At 38.6% G+C, this 25,560-nt stretch overlaps 1 pseudogene; it reads left to right on the forward strand.

Annotated features, from left to right (window-relative positions):
• Positions 1-25,560, forward strand: part of LOC101659469 — a 58,383-nt pseudogene that overhangs the window by 5,649 nt on the left and 27,174 nt on the right.

Consider the following 25,560-nt stretch of genomic DNA (forward strand, 5'->3'; position numbering starts at 1 on the left):
CAAGCTGAGAAGCAACAAAACCCACATGGAAGAAGCACATCAGCCTGTGTGATCATGAGGTGTCAGTGGGATCAGGTATCAGGCATCAAAGACCCAGAGCAAAAAATTATAATGTGAATGAGTGGGGGAGTGCAGAGTGGAAGCCCAATGCCATTCTATTGGCAATTGGACATCCTGTTATAGAAGGAACGTGGGGAGAAGACGGGCCAGTCAAGGTGCAGTATAGCACCGATGAAACATACAGCTTTCCTCTGGTTCTTTAATGCTTCCTTCCCCCACTATCATGACCCTAATTCTACATTACAAATCTGGCTATACTAGCACATGTACATGGGTAGAGATAAGAGCTGGAAACACAGGAAATTCAAGACAGATAAACTCTTCAGTACCAATATTGAGAGTATATATTTATAAAACCATATGTGTGTATGGTGTGTGTGTGTATATGTGTGTGTGCGCGTAATTCCAAGAAGATTCTTAGAATTCGTGTCATTTATCTATACACATTAAAAAAGAAAATACACATGTCAATATTGATCACCTTGAAGAAGATTATAAACATGGGTATCTCACCAGTGGAAGAAACGGCATGAGTATTGAAGACGAGCTTCAGAAACGCTTACAAACTGTTCAGCAAACGCATCGGTCTTGAGACAGGTGTGCCTTGCATTCATGAGCGAACAATCCGAGGGAGAGATACACAGAGCGGTGGTGAGAAGCAAAAGTGAACAATTTGGAATTCAAAACCAAAGACAGTCTGAAGTGACTGCTCCTGAAGATGTTCTTCTTATAATGAACAAAATATATTTAGTTTTTATTGGTTTTTTGTTTATCTAGAAGAATCTTCTTTCTGCCGTTACACTTGTAGGCATTTTTGGAGTCCAGAGACTTTTCAACTGTAAAATGGGCTTAAAAATAGCTCGTGCCTCAGAGTTGGGAAACTAAATTAGATCGTATCAGGAGACACTCTCTGTAAATTGCAAAAAGTTTGATCTGGTTTTAAATCTTCCCAGTGATAAATATAACCTATGAGGGGTTGCTAAAATGTAAACATGGAAAGATAAGCATATAATATTGGTTTTTTTTTACAGACTTCCCATTTTATCCATAGCCCTGTGTTGATTGTGCTGTTTTAATATTTAAATTTCAATCATTTTCTCCTTTGTGTAATTGTAGAAACACAGAGTGACTTTGCAGCATGAGGAGAGACAGGAACTAGTAGGCACGATCCGTCTTTAGTCAATTAGTGGTGTGTGTTCAGAGTGTAAACACATCTAGAACACAGTGAATCCTGATCAATGTGCGGTGCTCCAGAGAAGGAGGAAGCAGGAACAACAGGATTTAAAGTCCATGCGTAGAAAAACAAAGCAGTGCACTCTCAATTTAACTCGGAGATAAATATTCTTATTGAACCTTTTCTCTCTGATGCACTAGTTATTTATACTTCAGAATTGTTGGAATATTCTGAAAGCAAGGTATTATATAAAGTTGATTTAAGGTTGAAATGAAAGCGGTGTTTTTGCTTCCCCCAGCACAGTGATTCTAGCCCTTGCCTGTGGTGCTGGAAGATGAAATGTGAGCCCAGGAAGAGTAAGCGTTTGTACAAAGGTTGATATAATAGTCATCATGTAGTCACTTCATGACATCGGGAAGTTATGCCTTTACTTTTTACATTTGAGCGATTCCAAGTTTCTTTCATTTTGTTGCTAGTGGTGCACAGAAAAAAAGAATTCCATTTGTAAATGTCAAGTTACTGACCTGTAGGCATTTATATGTGTAGAATCAAGCAGACAATTTGTTTCTCAAGCCTCTCATTTTTCTTATAATCACATTTTCTTCCAAACCAGACAAGAGAGAAAGAAACAATGACGTGACTGTCTTTGAGCTAAAGGGACCACTGTAGTGATGATACAGTACATGAAGGCAACTTTATTTAGTTGTTTGGTTTGAAGAAGTAAATCTTCGAATTGTTTATTTTAAAATCCTTTTTTCTTCCATTACCATATAGCACCAATTCTGTGGCATAAAGAGCTGTGGTCAAGGCATTGCTCCTGCACACTAGTCTACAGACTCTGCCGTCTTCACCACGTAGTCCTCTGGGGGTGGACGGGGAGGAATTGTGTGGTGAAGAAACTCAGAGAGCCTAGGAGAGACTCTTGTGTGACTTGGCTTCCGAGGGAGTATCTCTGGACCATCACCTGATCGCTGGATGGAGGAGAGGACTTTGACCTCAGGACAATGTCAGTTTTATTCAACATCTCATTCCCTGTTGTCTTGCACTGGGCTTGGCAAGCTGACTGTTCGAATGACATTTATGTTTATTTCTTAATAAAAAAGATGAAAAGGGAATAATACTATTTGATGTTATCAGCCGAGTGACTCCCTAGAAGCAGCAAAATATTGGTCACCATTGATATTTTTAGGTCCAGATGTCTTCTCTGCAAGGTTCTTTGCCCCAGTCATAGCGGGAAAAGTACTGGCTCCTTGCTCATCATGTCTCTGGGAATGCTCTCTGTTCGCGATGCCAGGTGCACCCTCCTTCCCACTCAGTCACAGATCACATGTGGAGCTATTCTTGGTTTGGGATTTAGCAGTTCTTGCCAAGGAATGTGGAGCTAGGGCAAAACTATAAAGCTATCCACGCTCATCTACCTTCTTGCTGCAATGTGCCCTCTTCTTATTCCATCTACTTTCTCGGAGCCCTGGAGGTGTAGTGGTTATGTGTTCGGCTGCTAACTGCAAGGTGAGCAGTTCAAAACCCACCAGGTGCTCCGCAGGGGAAAGACGAGGGTTTCTACTCCTGTCAAGAGTTCCAGGCTCAGAAAGCCACAGAGGTAGTTCTTCCCTGATGTATGGGGTTGCTATGGGTAGGAATGAACTTGATGGTAGTGATTTTGGTTTATTTCTGGTCAGATAACTATGGCTGTCCCTGAATACAAGAGCAGAATTTGTTCTGAGCCCACACTGCTCCTTCTGCTTGTCGCATGGCCTCCTGGCTTCAATCTCTAGGTGTGACGTGTCCTTTGCTGCCTCGGCCACATTAGGCAAAGATTTCACCTATGTTCCTCTGGTGCTCCTTCTTCTTTGATGATCCCTGGAATTCTCTCTTCCTGCTTCTAAGATTCTTATAGCGGAGGGGGGTGGTAAAACTGGCCAATCCCTGAGTACGAGTCCTCTACACCTTACCTGATTTGCATGACCCCATCCCATAATTTGATGGGAGTTATAGTAAAATAGATAGAGGTGCCAGAAGTAATTAATTTCACTTCACCATAATTTATGCTAGGAACAAGTCATAAGAGAAGCCAAGGTCAATGGGAATTGAATTAGTTATTGGGACTCACTAAGGATGGACAGGAATGAAGCAATCATTGGTAGGCCTCTAGAGTGCCAGAGTTGCTATTTTTATATCTAGAAATTTCTCTGTGGTCACTAGCAGACTATACATCCCAGAAGTATAGTGTCATATGCTTTCTAACACCAAACTATACTCCATCCATATCTTACGGGACTCTTTAGCCCCTACAAAGGTACTTGTCTTCTTATTGTACAGGTACCACTCTCAGAGAGCCATCTCTCATTCTAGTCTGAAGATACATAAGAGCTCTTTTCCTTTTTAGCAAAGCATGACTGTATCATTGAAAATGGTCACTTAATCGACAATGAGTGTATAAGGGAAAGAAATAATAAAAACTATAACCTTTCTTGTGGGAGTACCATGTAATAGTCATGACGTTAGCTTACCTCTTTTCACATGTGGATCATCTTTTCAAAGTAGTGAGTATTCATTAAGTATTTAAATTTGGCAGGGTCCTGAGTAGTTGAAGAGAATATGATAGTCAACCTAGGTAGAAAAAGAGAAAGCGTGAAGATTAGATGGCCTAATAATCTAAATTGGACACGTGTGTTGTTGCTTGGTGCAGGGCAATCAGTTCTGACTCATAGTAGCTCTAAGCAGAACAGAATGAAGCGCTGCCTGGTTCTGCACTATCCTCAAAGTTATTACAACGATAGCTTTGCAGCCACTGCATATTCATCTCACTGAGGGGTTTCCTCTCTGTCAGGGGCCCTTTATTCATCAAGCATGATGTCCTTCTCCAAGGACTGATCACTCCTGGTAACATGTTCACAGTACGTGCGATGGAGTCCAAGGGGCATTCCGGGTGTACTTTTTCCAAGACAGATTTGTTTGTTTTTCTGGCAGTGAATGGTATAGTCAATATTATTTGCCAACACACCATAACTGCTTTTGGAGGAATATATTTCACATATCATAATTAAACTCCTAAGTGACTCAATACTATTTACACAAACCATGGGAGTTGGTGATAAACATCTGAGTTAGTTAAAGTTTATTGTGTCAACCTGGCCGATAAACACATGTGGGGTTAATTGAAGGGCGGAGGGATACATGGCTCAGTGAACCTCACCTTTCTAGTTCTCGGGTCTCTTGCTTTCTGATGGTTGGACCAGGGTGCAGCTGCCTTAGCCAGTTCCCTGCTTCAGCTGGCAAGGCTCACTTCCTGCAAGACATCCCTGAGAAGAAGCCACATGGACCTACCCCGATGCAGCCCTGGGTACTGGAGCAGCCGTGTGAAGACCCCTGCCAGCGCTGAGATGCTTACACGTTCACTGATTCGGCTTTTCTCCTGCAGTCGGCATCATTGCATGTGTTTTGTGAGATGGAGGAGGACTTTGTGGATTGGTGTTGGACTTGTTAATGTTGGACTTGTGAGCTTGGGCAGCACTGGGCTGGGGTGTTTTCTTGATGTGCACTTAACCTTTTTATAAAACTCTCTCTTATAAATGAGTTTCTGTGGATTTGTCTTTCTAAAGTACCCAAACTAACACAACATCCAATAACATACAGTAACAGCAAAACATCCAGTAACATTTATTCACAAGGTCCCTCTGTAAGGCTATTTATATCCTTGACTTGTGGTCAGAAGGAATTCATTGGTGGCTTAATCCATACATTGACCTTGCAAATGGACTTTGGGCTCTCACTGTCATCCATAGCTTTCTGAAGACTGGTTGTTAACAATTTTATCTCTGATGCCATTCCCTCCTTCATATTTGGATTTTATCATCCATAATCCTTGGGTCATACAGGCCAGTGTGCTTCTTCTGTGTGGGCTCAGTTGACTTGGCTTCACTCAGATGGCTGCTTATCTGAAGATAACCTTTTAATAGCCAGGCACCATCTAGTTTATTTGCTACACTTTGCTACAGCACCCATATCTTCAGTGATCTCAAGCAGGGCCATGTAATAAGAATTAATTGTTCTCAGATTGTGGCTACAATAAGTGTGTGCCCTAAATCCATTCATATATCTATGAGTTGTATATTCTCTGGTTCACTTTAGAGACATCATTATCATTTTATGTCAGAGAACATTATAGTTCACCCTCCTTGGCATAAGGTAATTCTAATTCATAGTGTCATCAATTTAGACAGTGGTGTAGAATTTAGAACACTGTTGAGAAAAGGATACCTAACAATCTTTATAGAACCCCAGGGAAGAATATGCCTGGTAAGGTATTCCTAATGGGGCACTTTTGATCTAGCTGCTGTCCAGCCCTTGATCCAGGCCATGTCCTATATACTATTGGGACCTTAGTCTCTTTCAAGTTACACATCCTCCTCCTTAGGCCACACCAGAAAGAGTTGATCTGGAAACCCCACTTAGTGGATGGGGCTTTACCTTAAATGCCCCAGTAGCCCTTGGTCTTAAGGCTGAACTCGCCTAATATTTCAGAACTAGATGACTGCCATTCCAAGGTTATAGTACTAGTGATCATTGGACTTTGGTGCGAATCTCTAGTCCTGAGGGTGCCCAATGAATGGTGGTCCAATACCATCATGTATATAATATTTTAATACTCTCTTTGCCTTATTATGACATATATTAATCTGGGAGGCATGGCGCTGCTGCTGTGAATGAATACTTTGGGAGTTTTGCTCTATCACAGACTCCCATGATATGTGTAAATAATGTCAGTGACATGAGAGTTTAAGCTGCACAAGTCAGCAATTCATGCATTAAGGTTTGTAGCCAGCCTACCATAATAGAAACTAAATGTTTTTTGTTTGTTTTTTTACCAGTTTCTGTATCTAAAATAGATCAAACATGCAATCACAGCGCATTGGAATCACTGGAGATTGGAATGCAAAAGTTGGAAATAAAGAAGCATTAGCAGTTGAGAAAGTTGATCATAGTGATTGCAACATGACTGAGATTACATGGTAGCATTTTGTAAGACCAATGACTTTTCATTGCAAATACTATTTTTCCCCCAACAATATAAACAGCAATTATACATGTAGACCTGACTAGCTGTAATACACAGGAATCAAATCAATTATATCTGTGGAAAGAGATGATGAAATCATGATCATCAATCAGAACAAGGCCAGAAGGTTACTGCATAATAGGCCATTAATTACTCATATGGAAGCTCAAGGTGATCTCAAAAAATTTAACACAAGACTGAAAGAGCCAAAATTATGACCTTAAGTATATACCACCTGGATTTAGGGACCATTTCAAGAATGGATTTGGCACACTGATCACTAATGATTAAAGACCAGATGAGTTGTGGAGTGACATTATACATGAAGAAAAAAAACTATACAGATGTTGTTGTCATTAGGTGCATTCAGTTCCTACCCATAGCAACCCTGAGCACAACAGAATGACATACTGCTCAGTCCTGCGTCATCCCCACAATTGTTCCAAGGCTTGAGATCATTGTTGGAGCCACTGTGTCAGTCCATCTCAGTGAGAGTCTTCCCCTCTGCTTTACCAAGCACAATATTCTTATCCAGGGACTGGTCTCTCCATATGCAAGGGGGTACCCCCCACCACCCCAAATAAAATGGAAAAAGCTCCACTGGGTGGAGCTTTTGTAGTATGCATTTTCCCCTTTAGGTGTACATCCACCAACCTGCTCTGAGTTAGTGCACCCAGTGGTGTTGCCTGGGAAGGTTCTCTGGTCACAGTGATTTTTTTGCAAAAGCAGTTTCATGTGAACCTGCTTTTTAGTGATGGCCGATTTAAGAGAACACAATGAAGCTGTGCCATTTTGTTTCCTGCTCAGGAAAAATGCTGCAGAAACTGTTGTGATGTTGAACACAACTTACAAGGACAGTGCTATGGGAAAAACTGAAGTGTACGAGTGATTTTCTTGTTTCTAAAAAGGTCGATTGTTGATTGATGACAAACTCGTTCTGGATGTCCATCAACTTCCTGAATGGATGAAAATTTGAAGGTCATTCCACCAGGTCAGACTGTTAATCAAGCTTTCTATTTAGAGGTTCTGAAAAAATTGTGTAACAGTGTGCAACACAAAACGCCTGATTTTTGGCAGACAGGGGGACTGGTTTTGCCATCACAACAATGCACCTGCTCATGCAGCCATCTGAGTGCACCAGTTTTGGCAAAAAACAGCATGTCTCTCTTGCCCCAAGCACCTTACTCACCTGACCTCACTCTGTATGACTTCTTTTTGTTTCCGTGAATGAAGAGGGGCATGAAAGGACAGTAATTTGATGAAGTAGAAGAGGTGAAGAAAAATGAGGAGGGTGCTGTCAGCCATCCAAACAGATGAGTTTGAAAAATGTTTCCAAGAATGGAATTGCAAATTTAACAAATGTATTAAGTATAATGGAGAGTACTTTGAAAGAGCTAACATTGTTTTATAAAACAATTAAAATACATAGCTTTGAAAAATTCATTGTTTTTTTTGTGGGGTACTCCCTCATATGTATATGATGTAAGAAAATTTTGTTTTCTGTACAGAGAATGTGCTAGCTATTTAATGGGAGAGCACGTGGTTTATGATATAATAGAAATTTGGGTATCGTATGAGAAACTTACACGTTATGAGAATGAACACAGAATTTCTCTTACACAGTCATAACCATAATTTTGGGTCTACATAGCTTTCAAATCTACAGTCAAAATAAAGTGATGGTTTGTCTTTGATTTTTCTGTCCTGAATTTTGCTCCATGTAACTGTTGACGGAGTCTCAGGAAATGGCTTTCAGGAACTGATTGTTGTAAACACTTAATGAGGTGTCCTCTGAATGCCAACTCAACACATAGAATATCTTTCAATCTGTGGTCCTTACAGAGTAAGCATCTGCGGGCAGAGTCCCCCTGCTAAGTGAAAATGATGCCATGATAGATAACTAAACCTTTATGATGGAGGGTCTGTCTACCAGGAACCCAGGGAACACCAAGTGCAAATTAGAACCACTCAAATCCTAGCTGCTCTGGGTAAAATAAGCTACATACAAGATCAGGTAAGTGTTTTGGAATAAATATTTTCTTGACATTTTATAAAAACACTGCATTTGCCAAACAAATACAGCAGTTCTATTTTGAACTCTCAGGATGTGTCTGACCTGCGCGTTTGCATGTTAGCCATCAGATGGCGGTAAAAACCCACCCATCTCACTGTCATCAGCTCTATCACCACAGCATTCCTGGGCTAAATGTTATTCCAGAAATGACCAAATGTTAGACGTGACAGTCAAAAATTCCCACTCTCTTCCCTAGAAGTCAGCATGCTAATTAGAGCTCCCCAGTGCAAAAAAAATGAATGAATGAATGAATAAATAAATAAATAAATAAATAAATAAAAGTACATTGAGGCAAACAGGAAATATTGGCAGTGGAATGTCCACATTTAATTAAAGCTTCTAGTACATAAGAAAGGCTACCTACAACAATGACCTTCAATTATTTTACATTGACTTCTTTTATAAGTCGTTTTAAAGTATACTGAACAGGTGGAGCGGCAGAGCTTAATGCAGATGGTACCTGTTTCATGACGTGTTTCCTCTTTGGAGGTTTCACTGTTTGCACTACCACTGAGTTTCTATTGCAAGCCGTCGTCTCACACAGTTGGGGTCAGTTATTAGTTCCGACATCCCTGAGGAAGGATGACTGGCTTTATAGTCAAGACGACAGGCTCTCATGTTCCAACATCACTGACCACGACCTCCCATCTGAAAACGAGAGAAGTTGGTGCCTGAAATTTCTTCCAGTACAGTCACCCCCCCCTCCCTTTTTTTTGGCTTGGGGCACAAAAGAACTTGTGTAATATCCTTATTTACTTCCAAAAAATATTAAAGCGAATAAGTAATTTTAAAGGAGAATAGAGGTCTCTCTACTTTTTATAAGGTCACCAACCTCCCATTCTATCTTCAAAATGTCCGAGAGTTGCTGATTTAAAGATGACCTTGAGTTGGCACAGAACACAATATAAAGAGATGTGTGATAAAACTCTCTGTGTAGTATTGCTTTCAAAATAATGGCTGTAATATTTTCCATGTGACGTTTTTATATACTTTTTGTTTGTTTACATAAAATAAATGGCACTGGTTTAAAGGTACGTTTAGAGCTCCCCAACAACAAAATACCAGTTGCTACTGACAAGTGTCTTTTATATACCTAGAGAGAGTGAGAAGGAGACAAAGGTGTTTTCATTTCATGGTTCCGTTCGTGCACATGTGATTCTAAAGATCACATGTCATACGCAGTCATTGTCACATCGTGTGTGATCCCAAGGGTAGGGAGTGAGATTATCTGAAGGTGAAGTGGGCCTTACACATCACGAGCGACCCCATCGCTTTTCACTGAATCATCACCTTCTTTATTTCTTTATTCATTTTGCATTTGCTTTTATGTGGCATGTTTTCTTTTTGAGACATTTTCTTCTTCTATTTCCCAAGAATCATTTCTTTTGTCGGAGAATGCAGGCAGTGAGGCAAAATCTTTTGTTTTAACTTTTTTTTCTTCTTCGTAAAAATAGCTATGGAAAACTTCTAATGATTGAAAAAATCTGTAATCGTCACTGAACAAAAATTGCTTGGACATTCTTTTTAAAATTTGGCTTGATGAAGCTGTTTTTAAACCAACCACACAAAGATCCAAGAGACGGGAGGGAAATAGCTTGAAATAGATGGTTTGTGCTGTTTATTGTATTTTTTTAATGAGTTTTATCTGGCCCATTTTTCAATAGCTTAGAGTGATTTGTTGATCTTATTTTAGCTGCAGCAGAGAAGCGTAACTTTCAGAGCTCCTTTGGATCCCCAGAATATGGCTGCAGACTTGGGAACGGAGCTTTTATTAGTCAGATACAATGGGAAGAAGAGCAGCATTGGAACTGATCAGTTCAGGCTTTATGTGTATACCTGCATAGTCTTGCAAACCAATTTACACAGGTGAGTGTAGACATGTTTTCCCCCTCCTCCTCCATAAAATAAGGGTGTTAATGCCAATGAATGCAGATCAATACCATACTTTCTTCCTTTAATCCTCCCTTAGTCCCAGTTCTACCCATCACTACGTGCTTCGCTCACTTCATCTGTCTTTATGCTGATCCATCTCTATGCATTTTGGTTGTCAAAAATGAATTCTTTACGAGATTCTTCAAGAAAATTTAACAATCATATTCTTTGAATTTTGCACATCAGTACCAATTTGTCTTTGTCCTTTATTCTTGATGATGTCCTGGTGGTACAGTGATTACACACTCGGCTGCTGACCCACAGCTCCATGGGAAAAAGTCTGCTTCCTGTCTTGGAAACCCTAAGAAGAAGCTCTTGCATGATATGCATCAGACTGTGACGCGTGGGAACCCACTGGACCATATTGGGTGTGATTTTTTTATACTTGATCAACTCAAAAACATGGCTCCATTTTCTTTCTTTTAGTCTCTTTTTTTAAAAAAATACTTTTATTGGGGGCTCTTACATATCTTACCACAATCCACACATTCTTCCAATGTGTCAAGCACATTTGTACATAGGCCGCCATCATCATTTTCAAAGCATTCTCTTCCCCCTTAGGCCCCTGATATCAGCCCCCATTTCTTCACCCTCCACCCCCCACCTGCCCTCACGAGCCCTTGATAAATTATAGATTATTTTTTTCCTCTTTTAGTTTCTTAAATGTTACTTTACCCCCACCTTCTCCCACTCCCACCTTCTTGCTTTCAAAAAGTCTAAGTGCAATAAAACTTTATTTTTCCTTATGCTATTTGATTATTTTTTATGTTAATATTTTTATTTACATAAAATAGGCTGCACATATTTAAAAGGTATTGTAGGCAGAATTCTATGACAGAATTCTGTAGGCAGAATTCTATGACAGTCTACATGGTTTCCAACCCTAGTATACACACTTTGTATAATCCCACCCCTTGAATATAAGTGTGATATATGAATACCAGGGGATACCCACTCCAAAAATGAAAAAAAAAAAAATCTCTGCTGGGTGGAGCTTTTGTAGTATGCATTTTTTCCTCTAGGAGAGTGGAACAACTCTCTATGAGTTAGTGCACCCAGTGGCATCACCGGGGAAGGTTCTCTCTGGTCACAGTGAATTTTTTTTTTGTAAAAGCAGTTTCGCTCTAACCTAATTTTTTGGTGATGGCTGATTTAAGAGAACAGCATGAAGTTGTGATTTTTTTTTTTTTTTTTTTTTTGCTCAGTAAAAATGCTGCAGAAACTAGTGATGTTGAACACAGCTTACAAGGACAGCACTATGGGAAAAAACTCAAGTGTATGAGTGGTTTTCTTGTTTCCTAAAAAGGTAAAATGTCGATTGATGACAAACCTCATTCTGGATGTCCATCAACTTCCGTAATGGATGAAAATGTTGACTCGCAGTGCATTTGGAGTTCATTCCGCTAGGTAAGACTGTGGAATCAAGATTTCTATTTAGAGGTTCTGAAAAGATTGTGTAACAGTGTGTGACATAAATGGCCAGATATGTGGCAGATGGGGGACAGGTTTTGCCACCACAACAATCACCTACTTACACAATCATGTCAATGTGACAGTTTTTGGCAAAAAAAAGCATGCCTCTCTTCCCCCACACACCTTACTCACCTGACCTCTTTCCATGCGCCTTCTTTTTGTTTCCATGAATGAAGAGGGACATGAAAGAACAGAAATTTGACAACGCAGAAGAGGTAAACAATAAAAATTGAGGGAGGTACTCTCTGTTATCCAAACTGATGAGTTTGAAAAATGTTTCCAAGAATGGAATTGCAGATTTGACAAATGTATTAATTGTAATGGAGAGTACTTTGAAGGTGATAAGGTTGTTTTGTAAAAAAAAATTTAAATACTAAACTTTGAAAAATAAATTCTCTTTTCTGGGGATACCCATTCATATGATGAGGTGATCACCCCCATGATTAGGTAATCATGTTTAAGACTCTCTACTGGTAGAGCAGATTAGATTATCCTGCTGACTTTGATAAACTGTGTTTCCATGTTGTGAGAAGGCCACCTTAGTAGAGCCCAAGGGCGGTTTCTAGGAGCCGTGAAAAACTCCTGGCTGATAGCATGCAAGAAAACAGGGTTCTAAGTTCTACAGACTCCAGGCCCTGAATTTTTCCAACCACCTGTATGAACTTAAAAGAGAACCCCAGCCTTAGATGAGAGCACAGCCCTGACAATATCTGATTCCCACCAGCAGAGACCATAACAGAGGACCAAATGCTTGGACATCTGACCTATGGGTATGGTGTAATAATCAAGGTGTGTCGTTTTAGGTCACTGCAGCAGTGATAGTTTGTTACACAGCAATAGGAAATGTGCTTTCTATTAGTACATTGCTGTTTCCCTCCTTGAACAATGTCTTGGTATATGCCCATAAACAGGAAGTCATAAACAAAACCACGATCGTGAACATGCTCATTACTCCTACGTTTCCATGGGCCCTTTTGTTACAGATCTCTCCCAGCCTATCTCACTCTCTTCCATTCCCATGAATGCACCGATCTGCTTTCTGTTGATGTAGATTAGTTTGCAGTTTTAGACTTTGATATAAACAGAATGCATTTTGGTTGACTTCTGTCCCTTAGCATAATGACTTTCAGATTCATCTATGCTCTTGTGTATACCGCTGCTTCATACTTTTTTATTGCTGAGTAGTATTTCGCTATACAGCTTTACTATCCTCTCAGTGGTCGCTGGCTATTTGGATTGCTACCAGCTTTAGTCGTGACAAATAGAGATGCTTTGAACAGTCATGCATATTTTTTTGTATGGTCATATGCTTTCACTTTTGTCAGACAAAAACCGAGAGGTGGATTGCTTGGATCACATGGTTGATATATGTTTGTGTTTTCAAGAAACCGTCAAAAATCCCCCCCACCCCCAAATTATTTGTTCTACTTTACATTCTTAGCAATAGTGCATGAGTTCTAGTTGGTCTACAGTCTTATCCATATCTGCCATGGTTAGTTTTTAAAATCTGGACATTTTAAGAGGTGTGTTGTGGTATCCTAATGTAGTTTTAATTTCTGTTTCCCTGTTGATGAAGACTATATGTCCATGGGGTTATGTGAAAACTGTATATCTTATTTCATTAAGTTCCTATTCAAATATTAACCCGTATTTTAATACAATTATTTGCATTCTTATTATTAAGTTTTGAGAGTTTTTTGTGGTTTGAAAATATTTTCTTATACTTATGACTTGTCTTTTTACTCTATTAATAGGATCTTTAAAAAATGTGAACATTTTAATCTACTGAAATGCAATCTATTAATTTGTTTTTTTATGCATTTTGCATTCATTATTAGATCTAATAAAGTTTTGCCTAACCCAAAATCAAAAAGGTTTTATCACATTGTTTCAAAAATTTTTATAATTTTAGGTTTTGCACTGAAGTCTATGATACATTTTGAATTCATTTTTACATTTGATGAGACATATAAAGTAATCGTTTTTCTGTTTTCATATGGGCAGTAAATTATTCCAACATCACTTATTGAAACAAGATGGTCATTTCTTCACGAAGTTGCCTTTGTAACTTTGTCCAAAATCCATTGACCACGTGCGTGTGTGTCTGCCTCTGAGACCACTGTCTGCTCATCAATCTATTTGTCTATCTTGATGTTACTTCAGCAAATGCTCTGCCAATGACATTAATGTTATATAAATCTGGAAGTCAGGCAGTGTACTTTCCTTTGTTCTTCTTTTACAAAATTGTTTGGACTTTTCTAAGTCCTTTGGTTACCATGAATAATAATAATCCAAATGTATTTCCCTTGAGTCATTTATTGAATAGCTACACTTTCTTCTCTGATATGCAATCCAATTTTATCACAATTCAAGGACCTAATATACCTGATCTCTGTGCTTCTTACTCTTTTGTTCCCAAACAACCCTTCATGGCCATTGAATCCATGCTGACTCACAGCATCATCATAGGACAGAGTAGAGCTGTCCCTGGAGTTTCTGACACTGTAACCATTTACTGGAGTAGAAAGGTCCATCTTTTTTCCTTTAGAGCCACTGGGGGTTTCAAACTGCTGACCTCTTGGATTGCAGTTCAGTGCATAACCCACCAGCACTCCCCTGTTTTGTTCCACTTGCTTATTTATTTAGAGTCAGTATTGCTAACTTTTCTTTTTTCTTTTAGTTCCTCTCATTGGGATTCTATCTATGTACCATGTTGAGCAATATGGCTATGGTTTATGAGATGACTTATGAGATGTAGCCAATTACTTAATGGCCATAGTTCATTTTGAGATGCACTACTCTAAAATCTATGTCTGTGGTTATGATCCCATTTGGAGGGAGTTTTCAGAGTTTATGTACTAAGTCACTACCCTTCGTTTCCTTGCAGGGCATAGTCTACTTAAGGGTGGAAACCACACTTCCATATAAGAGAGATTCTTCAGAAGCAGCAAGAGAGGTAAATTCCAGGACCATCAAGGAAGAAAAGCCACCCTGAGAAGAGCATGTTTGAGATCTCTGTCTGAAGTGGCAGAAGCCAAGACCACAGGCACTAGAGGCTGTAGCATGGAGACCATGGGACAGAGCAAGGGCGCCAGGCTGAGATCAGAGGCCAAGGTAAGGAGACCATGAGATAAAATTATAAAACGATCAGATGATAAGACTCACAGAGACAGAGGCCAACGGATCATATAGCTGAAAAGCTGAGAACTAGAGAGAGACTGGCTGAGGAGAGATGTTTCCAATGTATCCTTACTGTTCACTGATCCTGACTTGTGGTAACCTGTTAACTTCCCTACAACCCCCCTTAATTCTGAGTATTGTCTCTGAATTCTGTGTGGCCATTGCAAGGAGCTATTGAACCCAACGAAAAAGTAAAGAGTCCTTGGAAGAACAGTAGTTGGATAAAGAAGGATGACTCTGCTTCATGGCAGTAGACTTTGGGCTGGGGAGGAGTTGGATGCTCCTCTCTTGTGTAGCCAGATGTCAGATATCGCCTCGGCACTGTTCACTCAGCTTACAGTGCAAAATTTTCTTGTGTGTCAATCCCATGTTCTTCACAGTAGAAAATATCTCTCCTCTTTTGGGGCATATTTAAGACATGACCCTTCTTGTGACCAGGTAAAGCTCCCCTCATCCTATGAGTCAGAGCCTCCAAGCATCAACAGAGGTGAATTGAATCACTTTACACAATGGAAATGATGAAAGCGACTAGGTCCCTCTTTAGTATCTATGTGGGGCTTTCCCAAAGAGATCCTACCTATTCTATTCTTATAGGATTCTGATCCTGTATTGGAAAGACGAGTCTAGACTTTATGAATGTGTCTTAGTAAGTACACAAACCTGAACCTTTATTGATGATCATTTTCTTTCCAGAATTGCTGGTATTGAGCAATCATTTTATAGGATTTCTACTGCTTGAGTAACCCACATTTACATACACACATACATAATACCTACCAATCCCCAAACCCATCTGTCACTGAGTCATTTCTGACTCATAGCAACCCAGAGTAGAACTGTTCCTATGGGCGCCTGAGACTACATCTTTACAAACAGCCTCATCTTTCTGCCTCAGAGAGGCTGGCAGGTTTGAACTGCTGATGTTGCGTTAGCAGTCCAACTCATAACCACTTGACCACCAGGGCTCTCAGCAAACCAAAAGAACCAAACTGCGTCACTGAGATTTCTGACTGACAGTGACTCTAGGACAGGGTAGAACTGCTCTTGTAGGTTTCTGAAACTCTCATTATCCACGGGTGTAGAAAGCCTCATCTTTCTCCTGTGGAGAGACTGGTGATTTTAAACTGTTGATTTTAAAATGTAGCCCCTGAGTCCTGCCTCAAATGGGCATACCTAAATTACCAAGTGCGCAATTTTTCTCTGTCATCTATTTATTATTTTAGGATTGCCCTGGTCATGGCACTAAACCACTAAGCCTCAAGAAATCAATACTCAGATTTTAATCCATTGAGACATTAACACATAAAATTGAGACATTTATATCTACATCTATTGACACAAGCAATAAAAGATCGATATATCAACATTTCTTTTACATTTAAATATCATTTTAAAATGAAAGAAAATATTTTTAAAATGGGAGAAGTTAAGAGCATGTACACAATTCTCTGGGAGAAAATCAACTTCAAGCTTCAGAATTCTTTTCTTTATCCAAGAAAGCATTGCTAGCAAGTCATGCCATTCATTCTACACTAATGGTCTCATTAACAATCATGATGATCGTGAGGGTTGGGGGTCATTCCCCATTTAAATAAGGATGAGCCATTTGAAATTTTCATTAGCATAATTCCAGCGGCAAACTCATTATTCCAGAGTCAAATTGTCTGAGTTTGTATCTCAGCTAGATTATTTGACCATTAGCTTTGCAATCAATGTGCTTTTGCTTTTCATTTATAAAATTGAGATAATAATCATACTGCTTATCCCATAGGGAGATTAAAAATAATAAAAGTGAAAAAAAGTGTTTACATATACACAGAAAAGGGCCTTGGTCCATCAATGGCAATCATTATTATTAGATAAACAAACTAAAATATTAAATGAGTGCTTATAACTCATCTTATAAATGTAAATTTTTCCATTTGAGTCTTGCAAGATTCAATTTTTAACTTTTAATTATGAATTGGGTAAAGGTTTACAGAGTAGATCAGCTTGCCATTCAATAATCCTACACATTTCGTTTCACATCATCGATTGCAGTTCTAACCAGATAACATCACTTATCCCACTTCTTTCCTTCACGTCTTGTTTTCATTCTTCCTTCTAACCCACCCTTTCCTGCAGTCTGAAGTTAGTGCTGGAGCAAATGCTGCCTTTGCAATTTTCAGTGGTGGATTATTCTAAGGAGTAGTACTTCTCTAGTGTTAATTTTCATGTTATAGATATCTCTATTGTTTTGTTGAATATTGAACCACAGGGGAGGTGTGTGTGTGTGTGTGTGTGTGAGAGAGAGAGAGAGAGATTTTTAGGCCTATAGATTGACTAACCATCATAGTCTCAGATGGTCCACCAATCTCTACCTGATCAGTAAACCTGATTAAAAAAAAAAGTCATAGTATTTTAAAACTAAAATACTTTATGAATTGTGTACTCCAGGTGTTTCGGTTAAAGATGAAGAAATTACAGTTGAGGCAAATAAAATTATGTGTGCTACATCATCCATTTTTTACTTAATAAAGGTAGAATGTTAAACCAAGTCATTTAGTCTATATGGTTTCAGGGAAATTGAATAGTCTAATTATAATTGGTTTTGTTATCAAAAGAAAATACCAAATTAAGATAGCCAGCCAAAAATTTAAGAGCAATTTAAGTTTTATTACATAGAACTTTCTGCCATCTTCACCATTTCCTATATTTTAAATTACTCAGTTATTCATCTAGGTAGTTAAAGTTGTTTTAAAATATGTAGTTCCTGTTCCCATGATTAAAAAATTTGTTTTGAATTCTACCAATGCTTTTTATTTTCCCGACACTCAGAGAAGCAGACATCAGAGACTGGCCAGGGAATCTGATGTTTCTTTGGCAATCTGAGATATCATCCTAATAGCTCCTTACTCTCTCTGAAAAATACAAGGCAAACAAAACAAGCCTAATCAGACAGGTTTGTGGGGCATGGAGGGGAATGAAGTAATTTAATGTGATCAAAGGTGACAATCTTGGACTGAAAACAGGAACTCCTTAATTGAGCTCATTGGACCGATTTGAATCCATTCTCAAACTATTTGTAACGAAACATTCACACTACATTTCTACAATTTTCCTTATTCCAGGAGCAGCAACTATCCTCATGAATGACCAAGAAAGGAAAATGAAAAAGTAGAAATTTTTTGCTGGACTCTCTTCTGCAAAAATGTGTGTGTGAGACATTGAGAGGAAGAGAGAAAGCCAGGCACTATTTTATGGAAAAAGGAATTCAGTGCTCAAATTTCGATAAATATTTATTATTCATTTTTTAGATGTCAGACCTTTTGCGAGGCATTTGGGATACTGTGCTAAGAAAAAATGTCCTACAACCTTGACGTCAGGATTCAAGAGAGACCAGAAAATTTTAAAATTAAGAGCTGTTAACACAACCTATTAAAAACTTCTTCAAAATGGGTGAATAACAAATGTGGTGAAGAAAGCTGATGCACGGCTATTACAAAATACAGCATCTGGGGTGTTAAAGGCTTACAGGTAAACAAGCGGCCATCTAGCAGGGAAGCAACAAAGCCCACGTGGAAGAAGCACACCAGCTTGTATGATCACCAGGTAATGCAGGGATCAGGTATCAGGCATCAGAAGATCCAAAACAAACAATCATATTGATGTGAACAAGGAGGGTCAGAGTGGAGACAATTGTAGACATTTGTAGACAATTGAATATCCACTCAGAGAAGGATCACAAGGAAGGGACTAGCCAGGTAAGGTGTAGTATAACTGATGAAACACACAACATTCCTCTAGTACTTTGAATGCTTCTTCTGCCAGCCTCCCACCAACTATCATGATCCCTATTCTACCTTACAAATTCGGCTAGACTGGAGTATGTACATTGGTACAGATAGAGCTTTTCACACACAGAATCCAGGACAGATAACCCCCTCAGGAGCAGTAATGGAGTAGCAATACCATGAGGGTAGGGGGAAGATAGGGGTAGTAGGGGCAGAAAGGGGGAACTGACTGCAATGATCAATGTACAACACCCTACCCACCAACGATTATTACCCCATACTGCCTATTTCCCCCCCACTATTGACATTTTAATGAAATCATCTAGTCTTCTATTCTGAACAGTGCAACAATATTCCCATGTTGTTTAGGCTCAGTCGTATTACTGTGCTTTCAAATGCGGTCTTCATATTTCTGATCATGAAAAGGAGAATCCTGTAAAGCTAAGTGTACCATGCAATTTCCCTTCGATAACTCTGAGAATCTAGAGAGTTCTGGTCACCAACCATCCAGTCAGGACTCTCCCTGGAAAACTGCACTGCTTCTTCATAAAAAGGTCCAGCAAGAACAAGTCATTCCTTTATCCCACTCAAAACACTTATAGGGGAGGCTCCCATAAGTCTCTCTAGTGTGTAACAATGGGATAAGAAAACTCCAGGGTTTGGGACGGACTCTCTTCTCATCTTCTATCCAGACTGTTGTGATTTCAACAGTCCATCTGTTAGCATCCTAGGGAGGCTGATTAAAAAAGATTTCCTTTCTTTTGGAGTTTGCTGGTGACCTCTTGTTTATTTGTTTCCTCTTATTTTTTTTCCAAACCAAGATTTTTCACAGGCCTTATGTAATTTTTCCAGCTTTTCTGGTATAAACCATCTGTGGTCATTTTTCAGAGTCTCTGTAGGTCATGGGAAAGTTCCGTCTTTCCTTCATAGCACATATACAAGCCCTGCTCACCACAGCCACTATTTAGCAATGGGCGGTTCCATTTGTCTCTAAGGAATTCAGATGTAGTCACAGTGTCAAACTTGTCGACTGTTGCCAAAATTGTGAAAAAAAATTTGGAGCAAAAGTACATTTAAAGAACACAATTTTTCACATTTTGAAGCAAGCTTTAATCTTTTTCTCAGAGATAGGTTATTATAAAACTTCTGTTAGAAAAGGGAGGTACTTGAATGCTCTATTTGATATTTACTAGTTCATTTAGGCTGGTTTGCCAGATGCTTTACGACTTTAAAATAACCATTCAGAGGCTAATGGACATAACATAGAGTGTCAGGTGTGTGTTGTCATTGCCTCCTAGATATACTGTATCTTATTCTGTCTTCTCTCAAGCTTTTTCTCATTAGAAAAATGATTGTCCTTTTTCAAGACCCAGTTTAGGATTGACTATTTTGGTCCACAATACCTCTGAATTCTAAAATATAAAAAATCCATATTTTGGTACTGGAACATACACTATCACATATATGTTGTGACATATATGTTGAGGAGTACAACATATGTGTTGTATATGTTGTACAAAATCCATATTTTGATACAGGAACATACACTGTCACATATATGCTGTGACATATATGTTGAGGAGTACAACATATATGTTGTACAAAATCCATATTTTGATACTGGAACATACACTGTCACATATATGTTGTGACATATATGTTGAGGAGTACTCTGATCTCAACTGGCCTAGTATATCTGAATGTATTAGGAATTAGGGTTTTATTTCCTATTTTTCTCTTATTCTCACCGGATTAATTCATTGGGGTCTTGATCAGAATGGGCAGTAGTCAGCATCTAGTTCTTTGAGCGTCAGGGTAGATGAGGTCTTGGTTCACGCAGACCAGGGAATGGCAAACTGAGATGGAAGAGACAATCCTGCCCCTCATAACAATTAAAAATTACTCAAGAGGCATAAATATATTTTTACAAACAAATGAAATCACCATAATCTGAATACTATACTCACTGTTTTCAATTTTACTTCAGAGCCACATGTATGTACGCCAAGAGTTGCACATGGCTCTCCAGCCACAGTTTGCCAGCCCTGGAAGCAGATGATTAGGGCTGTAGATTAGTTTCTTCTCTCAGGTGTTTGCCTCCAGTTGAGTAGAAAGCAGTAGATGTATCTTAGGTGAAAGCTTGCTTGTATGGACTGAAACGATAAGCTCTTTTAGCTCAGGAACTGATCAATTGCATAATGCTATTGAATTTCAGACATATGCATAGGGACCACGTACAAAGTTACTTTAAGCAATAACTTTAAAAATCCCTTGTAGATATTTTGAGAAACATTAAAATCAGTAAAGCAAGTCTGAAATAATACAATATATCTATCGATCTATCTACGTATATATCTGTGAAAATTTGTATGTTTTTTTGAACAAACTGGAATCCGACTGTAGTTGGCTTTGGTAATTAAAGAAAAAAACAACCTTACCATGAATTTTCTTATATTATAAATTATTATTCAAATGCATCTTATCAACTTTTATCCAAATTCTTTAGCTAATGATGATGTGTTTAACTAGTCACCTGTTGTTGGTTATTTGCCTTATTCCACTTTTGATTTAATTTAAAAATATTTTGATAATGATCTGTATATCCCTCTTTTAGAAAGCTTTTTACCTATCTGTGATCCCAAAAGCATAGTATTGTGTTCTCTTACTTCAATGTCTACAAGTCTGAGTATTGTCATTAAGTATATATATACATATTATTAGTCATAGTTTTCTTATTATTTGTTTATAAGGGAGCTTATCCATTTAATATGTTTGAAATATTTTTATTAACTGTCCACTTGTATTTTTCTATATTTTATTTCTTCAAGCACACAGTTCTACAATTGTTGCAAATCCTTTTAATATTTTAGTGTTTAATTTTGATCTTAATAATGGTTTGATATAAATTTTGATAATGGCATATATTGACAGTGCTTGTGAATAATAGAATCAAATAAATATTTACAAGTGTCCCATTTCTTGACACTTAATAAACTTTTCAATATAAAGCTTTGATAAACACTTATTCTATATGTACTAGTTATTATATTTATATATTGATTTTTAAAAACTATTTAAGCTTACAATGAGGCTGGAATTAATTTTTCTTCCAAATACTTGACCAATTTCCCAAAGAACTATTGATTGTGTAATCTTTTCCCTACTTATACATGTTCTTATTTGTTCTATTTTTTGAGTACATATTTTCTTGATGATCCCATACATCAATATGCTCACTTCTTTTAACTATGAGCTTTTCTGGGAGCTCTCATTTGTATTCTTGTTCTAGTTCTACATTTTTACTATTATAGTTTTAGGGGGCCAAATTTTAATATCTGAAAAGACAAAATCCTGATGTTACTATTTCATTCTTTAAGTAATTCACTGGCTTTAACTGCTCATTTTTCCTACACAGTTTTGAATTACCCACCAAGCTAATTGTAATAATAGAATTGCACTAAACCTTAAGGTCATTTGAAACACATCTACAAAAATGTAGTGCTGTGTATAACATTTCAAACTGATTTCCTCGCATGCTCGAAGACCGCTAACTACCAGGCAGTGTCCTGCTCTATGGGCTCAAGAAGACTGTTGTTCATCTGGTGACGATTCACCTCTGCAAAGGGCTTTCATCGACTCTTTCCCACGCAGGTCTCACAACCTCAATTTTTCTATCCCATCCCATTTGATCGCTGGCATGGTTTTTCTACCATTAATGAAATTCAAGCAAGGATTTTTACCCAGAGACATTTTAGAACATAAATAGTCTCTCTACAAACATATTTATTAATATAATAAAGTCTGCATTTGAACTATCTTCACAGTTGAATGAGGCTTAAAAAGTTATCATTGTAAAATTCACTAAATTCTAGTTGGAAGATTGTAGTGTAAACAATTCCTCTCCTCCCTGACCCCCAACCTCATCCTCTGTCTATTGTTTTTGGGTTTCATTCAGTTTTCTGTTGTCTCAAATGCTTGTGTTCTGATCTCTGGTGGGAATTCTTGCTGTGCAATATGTGTCTCTTTTCTCCCTTGAGATTAGAACTATCCCAGGACCATCTTTCCCTTTTTCCCATAAATTCTGCTTATGACATGACAGTGACTGTGTTCAGTTTCACAAATATCTGAACGAAACCGGTTTATTTTCTTTTAGAAATGGGCATTATAAATTGATTGTCTTTTGTTTTCATAAAGGTACAAAGTGATGATTAAAGTCCTACATAGACTTATTATACTGAAGCAAGTGTAATGTCCATGATGGTCGGCATCTTGAGATGAGAAAGAAATGCAATTAGTTTGTCTAGATTTGCCTATTTATTTATTTAGCTTTGGTAATTTTTAAAATAGAAGACTGCCTGCTATCAGTCTATCTAGATAAGATAGGCTGAATAAACAATCTGGAGGAGAAAACAACGGGACCGATAGTTCCAGAGGATGTGGGATACGGGGAGGTGGGGGAAAGGAGGTGGTGTTAACCAGCTGAGGGACAAGGGAACAACAAGTGATCCAAAATCAGTGGGTGTAAGAGGTTTGGTAGGGATTGATCAAGGGCAATGTAACCGAGAGGAATTATTGAAGTCCATATTGGGGCTGAGCATGGTGGTGGGACAAGTGGAAGGTAGAGGGAAGTGGAGGAAGGAGCTAAAAGACAAAGGGCATTTGTAGAGGTCTAGATGTAGGCAAGTACATATGTAAATATATTTATATATTATGCTGGGGAAATAAATCTATGTGCATATATTTCTAGGTTTAGTATGAAGGTAGCAGATGGACATTGGGCCTCCACTCAAGTACTCCCTCAATGCAAGAACACTTTGTTCTATTAAACTGGCCTTCCATGATGCTGACCTTCCCGACAGAATCGCTGAAGACAAAGTGGGTGCATAAGCAAACATGGTGAAGACAACTGATGGTGCCCAACTATCAAAAGATATAGCATCTGGGGTCTTAAAGGCTTGAAGGTAAACAAGAGGCCATCTAGCTCAGAAGCATCAAGGCCCGCATGGAAGAAGCACACCAATGATCATGAGGTGTCAAAGGGATCAGGTATCAGGCATCAAAGAACAAAAAAATCATATCATTGTGAATGAGGGGGAGTGCAGAGTGGGGACCCAAAGCCCATCTGTAGGAAAGTGGATATCCCCTTACAGAAGGGTCCTAGGGAGGAGACAAGCCAGTCAGGATGCAGTGTAGCAGCAATGAAACATACAACTTTCCTCTAGTTCTTTAATGCTTCCTCTCCCCCACTATCATGATCCCAATTCTACCTTACAAATCCAGCTAGACCGGAAGATGTACACTAGAAACACAGGGAATCTAGGAAAGATGATCCCTTCAGGACTAATGGTGAGAGTGGTGATACCGTGAGGGTGGAGGGAAGGTGGGGTAGAATGGGGGAACCAATTACAAGATTTACATATAACCTCTTCCCTGGGGACGGACAACAAAAAAGTGGGTGAAGGGAGACATGAGACAGTGTAAGATATAACAAAACAACAATAGTTTTTAAATTACCAAGGGTTTGTGAGGGAGGGGGCGAGCAGGGAGGGGAAATGAGGAGCTGATACCAAGGGCTCAAGTAGAAAGCAAATATTTTGAGAATGATGATGGCAACAAATGTACAAACGTGATTGATACAATGGATGTATGTATGGATTGTGATAAGAGTTGTATGAACCCCCAATAAGATGATTAAAAAAGAAGAAGAAGACTCACTGCTATTAAGGGAGAGAGTTTTTGATTAAAATTTTTTTTATACTTCAAATTTTTATTGTGTAATGGTTATGCATTGGGCTGGTAACTGCAAGCTCAGTAGCTCTAAACCACCAGCTACTCCACAAGAGACAGACAGGTTTTTCTATTCTCATAAAGAGTTACAGTCTTGGGAACTCACAGGGGCAGTTCTACCCTGTCCTTTACCCTGTGAGTCAGCATTGACTCGGTGTCAGTGAGGCTTTTAGACCAGAGTAATGACCTGGTAAATAAATAAATAAATATACAAATGATGATGGATACTGATGCCAGAGAGCTGTTTTGAGAAGTTCTTTGAAACATTTTCTGTAACATTTAGAAAAAGAAGAGATCTTGATATCTTAATTATTTTTCCCCAGAAGAATCAGGATGATGCTTAAAAAAAAGTAATTTAGATGGGGAGGAGCAAACTCACATTGGGAAGGGATGCTCAAAAATGACTGTAGGAAACCAAAAGGGAGAATAAACTCAATTTTCTGTTCCTGGCTAGACACTTTTGAATAAGTTTCTACCCAACCTCAGTGAACCACACCATGATCTAAGCACTACCATGACCTTAGACACTAACCTTATAGGGAACATGGCATCCCCTAAGAGCCACAGCAGAAGGACTCAAGGTGGAAAGCTAACTGAAAGAACTGGACCCTACCTCCAAACTACCTATAGCCCTTGGACTTAGGACTGAAATTCCCTAATGGGAGAGGAAACAAATGATGGTCACTCCAAGACTGTGGAAATGGCAGTCATTGGATTTTGGGTAGAACTTGTGGCTTAGTGGGCATGCAATGAAAGGGGACCCAGAATTACCATGTATTTAGTATCTCAATGCTCCCCTTGCATTATATGCTCTACAGGCAAATACTGCCCCTGTAATAAATGTTACAGGAAACTTTCCCTACCACCAACCCCCATACTCAATGTAAACAGAGCTCAATCCTTTAAAAATTCAATCAATACAAAGCAACAACTCATGAATTGCAGTTCAAAGCTGACCCATACTAACATAAACCCCTTTTCTGGACAGCAACTTAAATTCTGTGCTATTGGATATTGATGTTGTCAATGCAATCTCCTTATACCCCAA

This window comes from Echinops telfairi, unplaced genomic scaffold (assembly GCF_000313985.2).
Source record: "Echinops telfairi isolate 266 unplaced genomic scaffold, ASM31398v2 ScPeMD7_21;HRSCAF=78, whole genome shotgun sequence".
In the NCBI taxonomy this organism is placed as follows: domain Eukaryota; kingdom Metazoa; phylum Chordata; class Mammalia; order Afrosoricida; family Tenrecidae; genus Echinops; species Echinops telfairi.